The sequence below is a fragment of the Vigna angularis genome, chromosome 9, assembly GCF_016808095.1.
Source record: "Vigna angularis cultivar LongXiaoDou No.4 chromosome 9, ASM1680809v1, whole genome shotgun sequence".
In the NCBI taxonomy this organism is placed as follows: domain Eukaryota; kingdom Viridiplantae; phylum Streptophyta; class Magnoliopsida; order Fabales; family Fabaceae; genus Vigna; species Vigna angularis.
The window spans coordinates 6,060,250-6,076,025 of record NC_068978.1 but is presented as its reverse complement, the minus strand read 5'-3'; the positions used below and the strand labels follow the sequence as shown (position 1 = coordinate 6,076,025).

General features: G+C 32.2%; 2 pseudogenes; both read right to left on the bottom strand.

Annotated features, from left to right (window-relative positions):
- Window positions 1-259: 259 nt before the first annotated feature.
- On the bottom strand, window positions 260-6,250 carry LOC108318888 (receptor-like serine/threonine-protein kinase ALE2; annotated as a pseudogene).
- Window positions 6,251-7,271: 1,021 nt separating this feature from the next.
- Window positions 7,272-10,362, bottom strand: LOC108318896 (protein argonaute 4A-like; annotated as a pseudogene).
- Window positions 10,363-15,776: the final 5,414 nt, after the last annotated feature.

Genomic DNA, 15,776 nt, shown 5'->3' with positions numbered 1-15,776 from the left:
CTGCAAGACATGTCAGCGAGACAAATTCAGTTTTCATCTTAAGAAATTTAAGAGAAGAAATTAAAGTTTTTACATGCCATCCTTTAATCACTGAAGTTTTAGGAAAAGTTGGTTCATGACTCATGATATAGTCTATGAAATTATGACCAAAAAGTTGAATTTCAACAGAAAAGGTATGCTTGCACATTGTTCAAGCCCAATGGGATATAGCTAGAGGGGAAGCACCAAGAGCTATAATAAAACCATGTTCCTTCACCCGACAGCTTAAATTTTCAGAGAGTTGGTTTATTACTGGAATGCATAGATAAGATCAAGTACCTAAACAATATAATTCAGTGGTATGCTAAACACTATATATACTAGAATGAAATGAGTACATTGCATGCATATTTAACCAATGCATTCATCCAGTGCTGTTCTAGCCAGTCAAAAATCTGAGACCTTGGGTGTAAAATCATACTCCAACAAGATGTTGCTGGCCTTGAAATCCCAATGTATGACACATGGATTTGAATCTTCATGCAGATAGGCCAGACCCCGGGCTGCACCAAGAGCAATCTTCATCCGCGCATTCCAATCCAATGGACCAGTTTCCTTCTCAGCTCCTATGGAAATAGAGTATTCAAGAGTCAGATTCCAAAAACTATGATATTTTTTTACTTCCAACAGTAATGACAATTTTTTTAAACTGCACTTTTGTTTACTATGTAAGTGGGATTCCAAACTTCCATCCGGGACAATCTCATAAACTAAGCAACGAGTCTGTTTCTCTATGTATATACCAAACAATGTAACTAAATTTCGATGGTGTAGACGGCTAAGCATCTCAACTTCAGCCAAGAATTCACGACAACCACGCTGATCATCTCTTTTGAGAACTTTCACGGCTATATCCCTCCCATCATTTAGAACACCTTTGTACAAGTCCAAAACCACCTTCTCCTAATATTCTCGAAGAATCAAAGTTATTTGTTGCTTTCTCTAAGTCATTCAAAGTAAAAATCTTAGCAGACCCTGTGTATGTTATTGTTCCAGAATTGAAAGACTGTGATCCAGAACCTGACCTGATCCCGCGAGGCAATGACCTAGCAGCCCCTGCTAAGAGTAAATTTAGATATAAAATTACAATGAGTTCTACATACAACATGAGACAGAAAAGCAAATTGATGGATGGTGGATCTCCCAGAAAACAACTTTTGAAGTAAAATATGAAGAGAAGTCACAGATAGCAACCAAGACTGAATTAGCATTATAGGTTACAACCCAAAGTTTATCACAATTCAGCTTCTGAATTGCAAAGGGTTCATTTTATGTGAAATTACTTCGAAGCCCTACCAAAAGTGGTATTGTACAAATCATAAAACATTTTACTTAAACGAATCAACCTTTTATATTAATATGATCATCAAACCAAGTTTTATGAAATAATTCATCTATAAATGGAGTCAATTCTTATGTTTTATAGGATCCAAATATTGGTAAAAGTACTTTAATAAAGGGAAATAATATGCTACAAAATTGTCTAAGAACAGTTTCACAACAGTAATCATTATAAAAAAGAACTTTCTTTATACAATCTCTAAACTGCCAACAAAATTTTTACAGAGTCATTAATTGCACTTACTTGATTGTTTTGAAGAGGATGAAATTAAACCATCTGGAACTGGTTTGTCTTCATGAAGATTGGCACAGCATTTCAGCGCGCAGATCCAAGCAAGACCAATGAATACAACAAAAGCAGTAACTGATGACAGCACAATTATAACAATCATTCTTCCATTACTCCCTCCTTTTTTCTTCTTTGGGACATCTACTCCTAAAGGTTTCATCATCATTCCATTGTGGTCATGTCCTGGATTTGGCTCATCATCTATAACAGAACCATCTGAGGGAGTTGACGGTGGAGATGGTGGAAGACCTGCATTCGTTATCCCAAAGTATGAATGTAGGGAAGATTTCTACTAATAAAACCAAACGTACCATAGATATTCACTTTATGAAAAAGAAAGGCCTAACAAATGATAATAAATATATAACCTGGATAATGAACATGGAGTACTTCATAGCATCTATCAGAATCTCCCTGCGCCATAATTTCTTATATATTAAAAATGCAGTGGTATCATCAAATTTTACTCCTTTGGGTACTAAGTCTATGAGAACAGTGGTTTTCTGCAGTTGCTGACTAGCTGCATTAGCTTCCACAATGCGAACCTGGGTATGGTTCAGTAGAACACTTGCTGCCGTTTCCTTGGGTTGCTCTGCAACCAATGGAAAAAACTTGTATATTCCAATGTTGATATGGAAAAAACTTGTACATTGCAACTGCTTTGTTTAATTAACCAGAACTTTCCATAACCTAACGGATTTATACTATAGCTATGGCCTGTTGGGATCTCATATCGACCTTGTTTTATACTATAGCTATAGCTTAGGTTGAACTCTGTGTTCGGAAACACAAGACAAAGCAGTAAGAACATTTGTTTTATCATATTGATGTTTCTTTCTGGTTATAATTTTATCTAATACATGATATCAGAATCGTTATTTGGATTATCCTAAACAAATATAAGATATATCAATGAGATGACTGAACACAAAATTTGATGCAGAAGCAAGTAATGGTATCCAAAGCCACACTCCTTATTGTTTAGTTGAGAATTATATCTCTCCTGAAGCCTGTTGAGGACCATTCTCCCCCACACCCTTACCCTCTACAGAGCGTCCATCTTCGTACGAAAGGGATACCTGCTCAAACATAGACATGAATACACCATTCAAATAGACAGAAAATTAATAATACAGAAGAAACAAAAGGACATACATTATACTGAAAAAAGTGACCGTCAGTGTTTCCAACATTCACTTTGAAGTGATTAGTGAGAAGTTGCAATTTCATACCTTAAGAACCAAGGCCACGCCTGACTATTGGAAGTCCCAAGACCTTCTTTTTCTCTGGCCCCATTTTGATAGGCACTACATCTGATGGGATAGCAGGTGGTGGCGGAGGCAGGGAATCCTCACTTCCATTTTTCCAAATGAAGATATCTACTGCATTGGTGGTTCAGTGATGTAATTGAAAGTCTGATGAGATGTTGACCGGAGTGTAAAATTATACTATCCGGAGTGTAAAATTATACTATTTAAATAACAACTTCTCTAAAGGAAACATCATCCTGGTCGAGCTCGTCTTTTCAGCATGGAATCGTGTTTACATCTCCCTTAGGATAACATGTAATCAATTACATTAAGTATTAACTAACTGAAAGTTATCTTTCACCAAAACACCTATCATCATTAGAGGTATCTTATGTGTATATAAACCCATGTACATCTCTTATTTTATCCGATGTGGAACTTTGTTTGTATCCAACATCCTTCCCTCAAACAAAGGAGTATGGTTCTCTACCTTCAGGCCTCTTATCAATGGAGGTAAACACAAGCTCAAACACTAGCCTCAAAACAAACTTCACCTTATCCCAATCCATCAAATCCACTAGCCTACCACCTTTACTTCCAAACCCTACTACACCTCCCAATTCCACTTTTCCAAAAAATGGAAATATCAAAAGAATGTCACCAGCCGAAATGCAGATCCGAAGGGAGAAATGTTTATGTTATACTTGTGATAAAAAGTTCACCCATTCATCAATGTCCTAATAAGCAATACTTGCTGTTACAAATGGATGATGAAGATACTTCGGAGTTGGCCCTTGAGCTTCCTCATGAGTTGAAAAATTTGAATCAGAATCATCATTTGTCATATAATGCTTTAAAACAGTCATTTGGCTTGGGCCTACGAAGTTTACAGGCACAATTAATGGCATGGTGGTCCAGATTTTGCTTAATAGCGGTAGCTTCGATGATTTTTTGCAACCAAGGATTGCAAATTGTTTGAAACTTCCAGTAGAACTTGCTCCTAATTTCCAAGTTTTTGTGGAAAACACTAATTCTTTAGTTGCTGAAGGATTGGTGAAACAACTCGAGGTCAAGATCCAAGGTATAGAAAAAGTTTAGGCCAAATGTCCCAACAAAGAGGAGAGGGGGGATGAATTGGTTTCCCTTGAAAAGATAAGTTCTTTAAAAATATTTTCAAAATCTTTTTAGATTTCTTGGAATGCAATCAATAAAGAATGAATGACAATGCAAAAGTAAAAGGAAAGAGAGAATCACACAACGATATACACCGGTTCGGCCAACCTACCTACATCCAGTCTTCTTTCAATCAACTTGAGATTGAAAGGATTCCACTATAATGATTGAGTTCTTACAAGCAAGACACAGAGATAACCCTCTCAATGTACTCTTCTCTCAACTCCAAATCAACTATATCATATACACCCAGAAAGAACAATCCTATTTCTGTACACCCTTAGAGATACCCCACTCTAAGTCACTTTCTATACACCCTTAGATATACCCCACTCTAAGTCACTAGAACTTCTTTTAAAATAAAAATAAAAAAATTATCGATGACATATATATATATATATATATATATATATATATATATATATATATATATATATATATATTTTAAAGACATGTACAAAATCCACACATTTATAAGTGATAAAAAGTTAAGTTGCTTTACTCCTGGACAAAAAATTTAATTTTGGTTTCCTCCCTTGTATTCCCATTAAGTGGCACGTGAATAAAATTACCAAATGCATTTTTCTTTTCATTTGCTTTTAGCTATTAGTATATTTTTAAATTTTGTTTTTTATCCTTAATATTTGTCTTTCAAAGTTGTACACAAGTGACCATATCACTATTTTGTTGGAAGGAAAAGAACCGTGTATATGATTTAAATCCTTAATTAACATTTGCATCATTTTCTCTTAAAACATTTCCTATTTAACGTGAAAAAGAAAACATGAAGAATACAAAAAGAAATCATACACTGATTCTTAAAAGATTTCAATAAGCAATATAAATCAACAAAAAAAAATTGACTTTAGAAACCGATTTAAAACTAGTACGATTAAAAAACAGTTAAGAACCATTTCAGAAACCAAATTACTTTGTCTAATTCAGATATTTTGATATTAAAGATCCATCCATTTAAATACTTTTTAAGCATATCATAACATCCTTAATATACAAATTCCCATTAATCTTATCAAATTCATAACTTTGATAAATATATTTATTTAAACTCAAATCATCCAACAATATATGACACCGTCATATAAACATAAACTATCAATTTTAACATGATTGAAATCTAAATAGTAGAATTAAAAAAAATATGAAGTTCCATAATAAATATCAAAATCATTATAATATTAAAATAATATGAAGTTCCACCAGCTAATATTGCCCCACACGAGAATGTTCGATGAAAAGAGTGAAAAAGGGATTGCATGAAATGAAATTGCAAGCTACTTCTCTTGCTCTAGTTTGAATAGGCTGGTTCAAAGATGAAGTTCTTTGACCTGTGGAATGCAATTCAAAGCCTAAACTAGTCAATGGCATGTTATGTCAAAAAAGATCTTAGAAATTTTGTGAGATCTCGCTATCAGACATCATTAACATAAAATTATGATCCACATAATATAAAAAATATAAAGATAACAAACAAACAAAGAATGAATCCTTACCTCCTATGTGTTCAGCACAATGTTCTTCATCCATTATGATGTTCTTGCTCATTTTGATCAATGTTGTAGTTTCCATCACCACTGACACATGCATAGTCTATTTCCACTGCACTTTGGCTACATATGTTTACATGAATCTAGGAAGTTCCTTCGTATTTAAAGAAAACAAAATGTCCATGGTCTGGCTAATAATGTTCCACAAATTCCTTCGATCTCTCTCTCAGCCAAATCTCACCGTTGTCTTCTTCCGAATTCACTTTCCATTCAGTTCCATTTGGAAGCTTCATGAACAAAGGATTTGGAAATTCTCCCGACCATCTGAAAGATCTTTAACTCGAACAAACCTCCTTTTCGGCAACACAAACTTTCGGCTTGAGTTTCTTCCTACGACTAAACTTTGCAAGTTGCCTTGAATTTTCGCCATGGTCCTTAAGGGACACGCAAGTTTCAGATTGTCCTAAAATTCTATTCAGTTCAAACTTGAACAGAAGCTTTCCATATCTCCTTCTTTTTATGTTCATTGTATCCACCAAATACAAACCATCATAAACATATGAGTAATGAGAATTACTGCTACTGTAACTGAATGCACCATCAAACTTTCCAAACACTTTGAATATAACTCTCACTGGACTTCTAGCTTGCATGCTATTTTTCAGCGCCAAAGTTCCTCCTTCCAGTTTTTGATCACGAAGTGAAACTTTTTTCCCAAAGGCATTCAAAGTGCTTGGAAAGTTTGATGGTGCATTCAGTTACAGTAGTAGCAGTAATTCTCATTACTCATATGTTTATGATGGTTTGTATTTGGTGGATACAATGAACATAGAAAGAAGGAGATATGGAAAGCTTGTGTTCCAGTTTAGACCGAATAGAATTTTAGGATAACCTAAAGCTTGTGTTCCGTTTTCTAGTTTTATGAAACTGGTAAAATGGAGTGTCTTTATTTTAGTGAAAAAAAAAAACTAAAAATGGAGCTTGTATTGTAGCTTATTGGAGGAACTTCTGCTTTTAAGAAGTTCAAAAAAGCTGAGCCATTACAGTGGATCTAGACACCTCGTTAATCAAAATAGGAAACAAAATATGTAATGTTGAAACCTTTTCTATGGGATCATTGGAGATGTTCTAAATTATTCTATAAGATTCAACTATATTATTGAAATATTATTTTAATACCAAACATTCCTGTTCTACTTAAGACAAAGAAAGTAATTCAACAAGTTAGATTTGTTACAGTTAGATCATAATGCATAATTTTTTTGGCCTCTTCTTCCTATTTTTATGTCGAAGAAAATGCTTCTTATCAATGTTATAGTCAGGCCTTGATGTGTATGATAGCATGCCTAGGAAATGTCTCTCTGCTACATGATTTTCCAATGTTGACTTTCTACTCCTGCTGCATTTTTCTAGTGCAAGTTTGTCAGTAGTTCTGGAAATTATCTTGTTATGATTGTTTTCAAAAGTACTTTTATTTTCTGACAATCAGAAAAAAATTACTTTCGAAAAACCAAGAATATTTTCCAATGAATACTAAGATATTAACAAGCTATATTCAAAATGTGTGCAAGTAGTTGATTATAATAGACGAATAGTAAAAGATTAAACACATGTAAACACAAGAGCAAAATGTGCAATAATCAACTAAACAGCATAAAAGTTCATCCCTGTTTCCTTTCTAAAGGAGCATTAGGATTTCCTCAGCAAAAGAACATAGAGCTAGAAACATTATCATTCAATCTAGGCAACTGAGGGACAGGGGAGCACCACTATGACTGACTAGAAGCTGTCTCCGATCTTTCCTCAAATTTCATACCCCATCTGAGAAGCAGCCAAGCGAGCATAGCAGATTGGAGCAACGGCAGAAGTTTATTCACCAAATTAGGCACACTTACAACCAGAACAAATAAACAAATAAAGAAAAAAAAAATAGAGTGACAAATTACCAACAGATATGGCAGTGGTGCTCCTCTGATACCTGTTGTCACAAGTAAAAAAATCTTATTCCAACGACTCTAGATGTCAAGAGAATAAATAATAATATATTAAAACAGCAACTTACACGTATGATAATGAGTACACAAGTTCCTGCAGATCATCAGCTGAAAACCCAATCTCATCTAACAGAACATGATAATGTGTAGGCCTACTAGTACCCTGAATAAAAACAACATTTATGAATCAATAATTATGCATATGTGAATTCACTATATACAGTAAAAAAAAAAGAAGGTCAAATTCAAAAGTAATAAAACCACGTTAAAAATAGCAGTGATAAAAAGTAACAACAAACTTCGAATACTCACTATCATTCCAGCATGTGCACACATGTAAAAGTCATAGTTCCGAGGATGACAAATTTTGTTATCAATCACAGTTCCTGCACCAAGGAAAAAAGATCAAACAATAAAACAACTAAATATTATTGACTCTTGCAAAACTTCCAAAAAGGTAACGTACCAGGAGGAACATTGTTGGGAACATCTAATTGAAAGAATCTAGTATGGTGGTTCTTTTGAGCCACAATAACCAAAAATTTGGGATTCCAGTTCTCATCTAAAAACTTGCAAGCCTAATTTAAAAAAGTAATTAACCACAGAATAAACAAACGCATAGTTAAAATATTGTTTGATCAGGCCATCGAATACGCACCTCTATAATTTGATGGAGCTCGATGTTTAAAACTTGATTGAACTGGGACTCAATGACTCCATTCCTAAATAGAGAAAAAAAAAATATAGAAAGTACTAAAAGAATAAAATATACAACATTTTTACAAATATTCACAAAATAATAAAAATAACAACTACAAAAATAAAGGTTTGCAGAGTATACCCCATCAACGTAATTTCATAGCATAATTCTAAAATTAATCATTCAATTAAAAAAGGGAAATAATTTAATGAAGCCATACATAGACCTAGAACAAAAAATTTAATAAAACATCAAAACAATAAAAATTAGTACAAACGCAATTTAAAATTTGGGAAAATGTTAACCTGAATATGATTATATTCTGAGGCTTTTTATTCCCAGAACTTGTATAGAAGTCAAGAAGTAATTCCCTGCAAATATAAAATAAAATAATAAATAATGTATAGCTCCATATAACATATACCTTGTTAAAAGCATAATTCCAATAGCTGTCATAACTGGAATTGACTTCATAATATAATGCAAGAAATACTTTAATAGCTACGGATGAACTTAGAAAAGTAACCACAAGTGTATTAAAGACAATAAAAAACTGTATACATATATAGCTGCAATGGCTATAAAAGAACTATATATATTACGTCTATCAATAAACCAAATTTTAATAAAATAGATGTCATCAATAGACAAATTCACGAATTACAAACAAATATACGTTTACCTAATTATGCCTTCATCCACCCCATTGGAGACTTTCTTAAACAAATTGTCAATCATTTCAACCCTCGGAGACTGGGTTCGGACACATGCTCTATACTTTGATATTAGAGGCCACTCCATAGAGCTAACCACCTAAACATCAACATATTACTTGTGCAATGTTAAATAATTATTGGTTTGAAATAAATACGCATCATAACAACACACACGATTCCTGAACAATTACCACTGCAATTGAAGGAATATCGGTTTGCCCTGGGGAGCCATGAGACACGACCATGCCAATAATGATGGTAGGAGCTCTGGAAACAACTGGGATAGAAGGAGCATGTTCAGCTCCTAAAATAGAATTCAAGCCACCAAGCTGCACAATGAACAAAAATCAGTGATAACAAACGAAATACAAGATGTTGAGCATAAATACAGTGCAAAATACCATACCTTGGCATTGATCTTCAATAAAACATTGGTCAAATACTGATCATTGACCCTTTGGGGCACTATACACTGTGTAACAATCCCAAAATCAGCTAGATTCCTCTTTTTCCACGGACCTTCGAGATTCAATTAATTCTAATCAATAATGAAACTTGAACAATTACATTTAAGGATGAATCATATACGTTACCATATAGTTCAGAATTCCTCTCAGGAAGAAGACAAAAAAGAAATTCTGGAACCCCTGGAAGTTCGTATTGCAATAATTGAAGCATTTTCTCCACCCTAACCAGAGGCGAGAATAGTGTATTGTGAAAATCTTCTTCAAAGACGTCAAAAGGTTGTTCAATGGCCTGTCAAAAACAAATAAAAACTGTAGTCAGCATGTTTATTATGCTTCCAAGTGAACACTTAAATGGAAAACTTACCATTCCTTTCATTTGACCCCACTTGACGAGATCCCTAACAAGTCCTCGTACATCACATCGGGCAGAAAAGTTAACCACAGCCCATTTTTCAATTTTTACAGGCCTAACAAATTTCTGTAGAAAAAAAATCCAGTCAACAAAAAGTCACAACAGTTAACTAAGAAGAAAAAAATTAGATCAGAAGTTGAATTAAATACCTTTTGATTGAAATTCCACCTCCTGTTTCTTGGATTGAAATCCTCCCAATTTCCAAACTTTAACTGAACATAACGTTTAATTATCAGTTTCAGATTCAACAAACATTGATAATTAATAAATCAAAAGTCTACAATTTGTCTTAGAGAGCATATAAAAATTATCATGCAAACATCAAAAGTGGTATTATCTAATATCTAGATGCATAAAACAAGAAAAATACACATTTCAAGGTACTAGCATAATTATAAAAGCATTAAAAATATTTACCCTTGGAGCTTGTAAAACACGACCTTCAATCTAATAGAAATACCACAATTACGAAGCATAGAATAATGTCTATATTTTCAGACTTTACTCAGAAAACTAATTAAATTTTCATTGGCAACATGTAACAATAATAGCTTGCAAAATCATATAGTGTAAACACAATGGCAGGGAGGGAGAGAGGGAGAGAGAATTGTAAACACCAGTTGATCTCCAGAACTTCAAAAGGAAACGAAAGAGCTGACTCCTCCTCTCACACGTTGATGTGGAAGGCTTGACTTTTGATGAGCTATACACGAAAGAAATCTAATAAATCAAATAAGGAGGAAAACCATAATCATAGACCGTTTATAGACTCTCTTCTGTTAGCATCTTCCTGTTTTCGGAAAAGATCATAATCATAGATAATAACATAACATAAATGGTGCCATAAGACGTGTAGCAAAACATTTTCAAATGTCATAGCCGTGGAAAATCTACTGCACAACCACAGCTAGCTTATAAGAGGAGGAGAAATGGCATTTTGTTTGTGTCTGAAGTAAGATTAATCTCCATTTGCATGGCTTCTCAACGTGAGAGTGTTACTACTTTACTCATTTCATTCTTTAAAGTTATTCTTAAAACCAATCTTGAAAGCATTGTAAGTATTCTTATGGCTTATATCTGTTTATTTTCTTTTCCTCTAAATACATTTTATGAAGTTTATCCAATCTGTCCACTAGTCAATGTCAAAAGCAATATTTGACTAATAAGCATGCACTAATTGATATGCTCTGCATAGAGTGTACTGGGGCATTGGATAATAATTAAGAAACCCATTTAATGTCTCTAATTATTCATAAGGAAAAAAACAAGGTAATTGGATTCAAATTTTTATAACTAATTTAAAAAATTTCTCTTCAAAAAAATAATTAAAGAAGGTATAAATATATATATATATATATATATATATATATATATATATATATATAGTATATAATAGAAAAAGGAAAAAAAGTAGTGTTATTATGACTAAAAAGAAAAAGTCAAGAGTCAGAACATTGTTCATATTTATAATTGGATTAATAATAATAGTATCCAAATATTAGTTTTTGTATATGTTGAGATATTTTCCCTACATGAATATGTGTTCTTGCTAAATAATTTGAAGAAAAATGTTAACAAGATACTGTAATGTGGTGTTGCCATCTATTAGACAATTAAAATTTGTTACTGTTATTGAATCAATCATCTATGCTATGCTAACTATGACAAACTTACATCAATATATAGCTTTCCATTAAACGATTTATGATCAGTGTTATTTGAAAATTTTAAGAAAAATATAAGTTTGATTTTTTCATTAATTATGTTTAAGATAAAAAAAAACATCAACAGAACAATCAATTCGAATAAAAAAAATTCGAACACAATTATTTCAAATTAACTTTTTATTTTTATTTTATTTTAAAATTAATTAGTACAAGTAACTTATTCTTTTTTTTTACAATAAAATTGTACAGTTTCATGTCTTTAGGACTTTCTTTTGATGCACTAGCTTTGATAACTATATGAATGTATTTGATTATGGGAAATCTAATAATAAAAAATGCATTTTTACTACTTAATGATTAAGTGATTCGTTATAGTGCTGCTTTAAGAATGTTAGGAGTTTTCTAAGCACTTAATTAAAATTATAAGAGTGCTTAAAAATTCTAAAAAATTTGGGTTAATGTTGACGAATTTTTGGATGAATAAAATTCAACTATTTTAAGTAATGTTTAAATATTATTTTAGATTAAAAAAATATCTGTGTGAGTTTTGAGACATTTGCAGAGAAAAGACTGGTCAACGTTTGATACTGAAAAATCTAACGTTTGAAAGTGATTACTGCATGCTGAGACGTTGTAATTTTATATATTGTTTCAGATTTAAATAATTTTTATTTATTTATTTTTGTTCAAGAGTTTGATTTTATAAGAATCGTCTTAAGCAGAACCATGAGTTGTCATGTTTGGATTAAATTGCTTCCACTCTTGACTAAACTTTTTTTATCTGTAAAACTGCAAATAAAAAATACAAATAGTAAATAATCAATTTGTTTGTTATAAGTATGTAATATTATTATTAAAAATTAAAATGTATGTTATTATGGAAATATGATTTGTGTAATTTAATCATTTTTAATTAAAAAAACATGAGCATGTACGTGGCTCCCTCTTCCTCCGATTTTTATGATTGAAATTCCTTCGGCATTAATTGTCATTAATAATTATGAGATTAGGTAGATTTTGAGTTCTCCATAATTATGAGATTATCGGCATTCTTTCTGTCAAAATCTGAACCATTGCTTAGTCATAATTAATAACTAAATTCGGATGCGATCCTCCACCATATCTGATATCTTATTTGGTAGTCACAATTAGTTTGAAACAGTGTTTATTTATATGTTTTTATAATGGTTAAGCTAAAAAAACATATTTTTAAGTTATATTCAATAGGCATTGAAAATTGAGATTAAAATTAATTTAGATAATTTTTTTAAAATTTTGGAAAAAAAATGTGATAAAATTATGAAATCAATAATATCTTAAATTAAAACAATATTTTTCATATTTGTATGAATTTATTGTCCAGCAATATGGCCACCAAATGAAAAAGAGTGGTGCCAATTGTTTTTTCATAAAAGTATATGTATAATCAACTTTATCGTGCCGCCAGTTATTTATGATCAATTATAGCATAAAAAAATAAGTTAAATCTAAAATATATATCTCTCCAACAATTATATGCATATAACTTAAGCAGATCAATTTTATTTCATATATATTTATTTGTTTATTAGTTTCAAATTTTAAAAAGATATCAGTTTTAAATTTAATGGCTGATTTAAAATTTTCAGTCACTTACAATTTTTATATAATTGAAATAATGTTAGATTTAATTGAATGTTAACATAGTATCCTATCAATTAATTTTTTTAACTTGCACAATGTTGTTTTCAATTTGATAAACTTTTTCACCCCTCTCTTGTGACTTTCTTTGAATAAAGTTTAGGAGAGTTCGATATAACAGATGCAATCATTTCTTTATTAAAAAGACTTGCTAAACCAATGGAGTTGATAAACCTCAACCACCTTCACATCAACCATGGCAGCAACTCAGCGTTTCTCTGCAAAAGTAATAAATGACTAATTTCCCAAATGCACACATGCAGGAGTACCTAGTACCTATTTTAGATTATCATAAAGTGGTGTCAAAGACTATGTTAGTAACTTCACTCATTTTACAAAAAAATCATAATCATAAATCAAGAATACAACTTATGTTATAAAAAGTGGAGCAGAAATATTTCCAAAAAATCATAATCATACATAAAAACATTATTTGTGTCATAAAACATGCAAAAATAATTTTCAAATGTCACAGCGATGAAAATTTCTTCTTGGAAGATGTGAGAAAAAAATAAACAAAAAGAAAATAAAGGAAAAAATAAATTTTGGAAAGATTGTTTTAATTAAAGATAATTAAATTACAAATAGTATATTACCTACTGGTTTTTTCTTCTTGGAAGAGGACGTGAGAAAAAAATAAACAAAAAGAAAATAAAGGAAGATATAAATTTCGGAAAGATATTTTTAATTAAAGATAATTAAATCACAAATAATATATTTTAGTTAAGAGTAATATACATTTTATTTTAATAATAATATTACATATCCAAGAATAATAAATTCTTCTGAATCCTAAAAATATGTTTAATTGCTTTATTTGTTTCTAGTTTGGTTGTAGTATGTCAAATTGATTCAACATTTTAAAAAGCTTCAGTTTCGTTTATATTTAATAAAATTTGTTTCAATCAAATAAATTCTTCTGAATCCTAAAAATATGTTTAATTGCTTTATTTGTTTCTAGTTTGGTTGTAGTATGTCAAATTGATTCAACATTTTAAAAAGCTTCAGTTTCGTTTATATTTAATAAAATTTGTTTCAATCAAATTTTTTCCGTTAAATACAATTTAATGGAATTAAGTATTTGATGATGTGGCAGAAGATAATGGCAACATGGTATTGTTTGGAAATATCACTTCTGATGTGTAAGTCAAATATAGGGTGACATGGAAGTAAATTATAGAATTAGGGAAATTATAATCTTAATAAAATCAGGGGCTTTCCGAAGGAAATAAAATTGACGAATTTTTGGATTAATAAAGTTCAATTCTTTTAAGTAATGTTTAAAAATTATTTTAGATTAAAAAAATATCTGTGTGAGTTTGAGACATTTGCAGAGAAAAGACTGGTCAACGTTTGATACTGAAAAGTCTAACGTTTGAAAGTGATTACTGCATGCTGAGACGTTGTAATTTTATATATTGTTTCAGATTTAAATAATTTTTATTTATTTACTTTTGTTCAAGAGTTTGATTTTAAGAATCGTGTCAGGCCTTTCAAAAAAATAAAAAAGACGAGCGTTAGTAGAGTCCACTTAGTGGAGTCCACGTGGCGAGCGCCGAGCGCGCCACCTCCGCGACACACATGGGCGACAGCAGCGCCTGACACCCACTAACAGACGCCAGCCGTTGCACGTGGAGCTGAGTCAGAAACGGTAATGGAAAACGGTAATGGATTACACGTGTCCGGCTCTGAATGGACGACCGTCCGGTATGGGCTATCATAAGCCAGAAAGAACAGATCATGTGTCTGTCAGAGTGGAACGTGCGCTGGCGGAGTGCGGACGTGCGCTGGCAGAGTGGAAAGCAGAAGCTGAGAACTTCTGAAATATTCTCCACCCTCTGCACGCACACCATTTTTCATTCCTGAGAATCCAAATCTCTCCACCTTCTCTCTGTATTCATGAGCCTTCTCTCTAAAGGAACCACCGTTTCTCTCCTCCGTTCTGTATTCCGGCACCGTAGAAGGGCGCCCGGCGTCAAGGACTTCCAGAGAAGACGTTCGGTTGGCGAACCTGGATCGGTAAGTCCCCCGCTCTCTGACGTTCATTTTTCATGCATGCAAACTCAGTTCTGAGTTGTATGTTCGTCATCTTCCTTAAAGTTGAGTAAATCTGATTTTGGTGTCGGGGTTCGTTCGTGTAGTGGATTAACGAGCGTTGACAGTAGGAGAATCAGTGGTTGAGAGGTTGTGTCTCTGCGTTTGAGAACGTTCGGTCATTTCCAGGTAAGGGAAGCTTATTTAATTTAACTGGTTTGATGTATGTTGTGTGAACGTTCGTTATATAACTGCATGAATATAATGCATGATGTTGCTGTGTTTGAGATGCATGAACGTTCGTTGATTTGGTGGAATGAAATATATGAATTTACATGATATGGATCGTATGAAATGTGAAAGTTAATGATGATATGAACTGGAATGAGAATGGATTGTAAGAGAATTTCCCATGAATATGTACGTTCGTACTGAACGGTCATTGACCGTTCGGTTTTCCAGTAAGTAACAGTTGAAATGTTGATTCTTTCATTTAAATAGAACTCTAG